The sequence below is a fragment of the Heteronotia binoei genome, chromosome 12 (genome assembly GCF_032191835.1).
Source record: "Heteronotia binoei isolate CCM8104 ecotype False Entrance Well chromosome 12, APGP_CSIRO_Hbin_v1, whole genome shotgun sequence".
NCBI lineage: Eukaryota > Metazoa > Chordata > Lepidosauria > Squamata > Gekkonidae > Heteronotia > Heteronotia binoei.
The window spans coordinates 78,474,400-78,477,482 of NC_083234.1; positions in this window are offsets into that span (position 1 = coordinate 78,474,400).

Here is a 3,083-nt window from a genome sequence, read left to right on the forward strand (position 1 = left end):
AGATTTAAGGGGGGGCATGACCAGTGTTCCCTCTAAGATGAGTTAGTGTGAGCTAGCTCACAATTTTTTAGTCTCCATCTTTGTCTCAGCTGAGGAAAAAATGGCCCCAGAGCAAACCAATTTCTGCAGTGGCTCACAACTTTAATGCCAGTAGCTCACAAAGTAGAATTTTTGCTCACAAGACTCCACAGCTTAGAGGGAACGTTGGACATGACAGAGGTTTATAAATTATGCACAGGGTGGAAAGACCTGACAAAGAGAACATTTTCTCTCTCTCCCCAAATAGTAGAACTTGAGGGTATCCAGGATGGACACAGATTTAATCACAGAGAGTGATTAAAATGTGGGACTCGCTGCCAGAGGATGTAGTGATGGCTGCTGGAATAAACAGCTTGAAAAGGATCAGTTAGATTCATGGAGGAGCAGTCTGTCATTGGCTACTGAGGAGAACCTCCCCATTCAGAGGCACAAATCCTCTGAATCCCAGTGCCAGGAGGAGGCAGCATCAGGGGAAGGCCTCAGCCTCTCTGGCCTGTTGTTGGCCGTCCAGAGGAACTGGTTGGCCACTGTGTGAGACAGGAGGCTGGAGTAGATGGACCCTCCCTGGTCTGATCCAGCAGGGCTCTTCTGATGTTCTTTTCAGGGGAAGGCCTCGGCCTCTCTGGCCTGTTGTTGGCCCTCCAGAGGAACTGGCTGGCCACTGTGTGAGACAGGAGGCTGGACTAGATGGACCCTCCCTGGTCTGACCCAGCAGGGCTGTTCTGATGTTCTTCTCAGGGGAAGGCCTCGGCCTCTCTGGCCTGTTGTTGGCCCTCCAGAGGAACTGGCTGGCCACAGTGTGAGACAGGAGGCTGGACCAGATGGACCCTCCCTGGTCTGATCCAGCAGGGCTCTTCTGATGTTCTTTTCAGGGGAAGGCCTCGGCCTCTCTGGCCTGTTGTTGGCCCTCCAGAGGAACTGGCTGGCCACTGTGTGAGACAGGAGGCTGGACTAGATGGACCCTCCCTGGTCTGACCCAGCAGGGCTGTTCTGATGTTCTTCTCAGGGGAAGGCCTCGGCCTCTCTGCCCTGTTGTTGGCCCTCCAGAGGAACTGGCTGGCCACAGTGTGAGACAGGAGGCTGGACCAGATGGACCCTCCCTGGTCTGACCCAGCAGGGCTGTTCTGAGGTTCTTCTCAGGGGAAGGCCTCAGCCTCTCTGGAACTGGCTGGCCACAGTGTGATACAGGAGGCTGGACTAGATGGACCCTCTCTGGTCTGATCCAGCAGGCCTCTTCTGAGGTTCTTATGAGGGAAAGACCTCGGACTCTCAGCCCTGTTGTTGGCCCTCCAGAGGAACTGGCTGGCCACAGTGTGAGACAGGAGGCTGGACCAGATGGAGCACTGGTCTGATCCAGCAGGGCTCTTCTAATGCTCTTATGTGTTATTTGGGGATGGGCAGCCCCATCCAAACCATTCCTGTGGCAGCACAACTCCGAGACATAGAATCATAGAATCAGAGAGTTAGAAGGGACCTCCAGGGTCATCTAGTCCAACCCCCTGCACAATGCAGGAAATTCACAAACACCTCCCCCTAAATTCACAGGATCCACATGGCTGTCAGATGGCCATCTAACTGGCATATGCTGCTCAGTCCACATCCCAAAGCCTTTTGGCCTGGGACTTAGGATGGGCCTGCAAGTGACTTTCCCCCTGGAGTTGATAGCGAATAATAGTTTTGCATTTTGATGCAGTTCTGTTAAGGCTGCAAGCCAGTTCTCCATCGAGCACAGCTCTGATCCTCATTAATTTCATCAAAATGAGCTGGGTTCCTGAGATCATTTAGAGTGGAAAGACTGGAGGGACTCAGATGTCGCCCAGGTTTGCTTCCTGCTGTCTTCCCAAGAGAAGCTTCATGTCGCCCATAGAACATCTGTGTTAGAGTTGCAGCTTATAAAAGCCGACACAAAACCGCACCATCGATTGCTGCGTCTTGGAGGAATGATCATCCCGTCTGACTGCTATGGAGACCCTTCTTGCTCTCCCCTAATTTGAAGTCCTCCCCCCCCCCCAAAAAAAAAACAAAAAAACCAATGCTGCCTTTTAATCTGCACATGCCTGAGTTGTGTAATTAGCCCTGTACTGTGATGGCAGATGCTTATGAACAAGAAACTCTGAACGTCAGCTTGGGGAAAGGGCTGCAACTCTTGGAACATGATCTTCTGCATGTGGTTTAGACCCGTCAAAGCCAGTCTTGCCTCCTGCCTTCTCAGGCCCCTGGTTTGCAAAGGTCAGCGACTGCCAGCTTCTAGGTCAAAGTCATTCCCATCATTTACCCCAGGATGCTTTTAAACAGAGACGTTGGGGGTTGAACCTGGAACCGTCTGCATGCCCCGCAGATGCTCTGCCACTGAGCCACAGACTCCCTTAAGTCCTGAATCAGCCCTGCTCCCCGTACCGCCTGCCCCACCCATTTCTCTGCCAGGGTGGGTGACTTTCAGTTTTGGAGCCCACCAAAAGCAAAGCAAATGGGGATTGGCAGGTAGGCAAGGGAAGGCTTCAGTCTCCCCCCACCTGATCCTTCAAATCATTCCTTATCCTCAAGTTAATACGAATTTTCTCTCCCCACCCCCCGCTTCATTGTTATATTTAGGTTGGGGGGTGACTCATATTCCAACACATGGAACTGCTGTCAGTTAGGTTTGCCAGCTCAGCCCCATGTTGGGAAATCCCTGGAGAACTGGGGCTGGACCCAGGATGAGGGGGTGGGGGTGGGGGTGGGAGGGGCCTCAGAAAGGTATAAAGCCATGAAATCCACCCTCCAAAGCAGCTGTTTTCTCATCTGTAATTCCAGAAGCTCTCCAGGCCAGTTTGGTGTAGTGGTTAGGTTCATGGACTCTAATCTGGTAGAACTGGGTTTGATTCCCCATTCCTCCACATGCAGCCAGCTATGTGACCTTGGGTCAGTCACAGTTTTCTCAGAGCTGTTCTCTCAAGAGCAGTTTTCTTGAAAGAGCTCTCTCAGCCCCATCTACCTCACAGGATTTTGTGGGGAGAGGAAGGGTTAGGAGATTGTAAACTGCTCTGAGACTCTGAGTGAAGGGT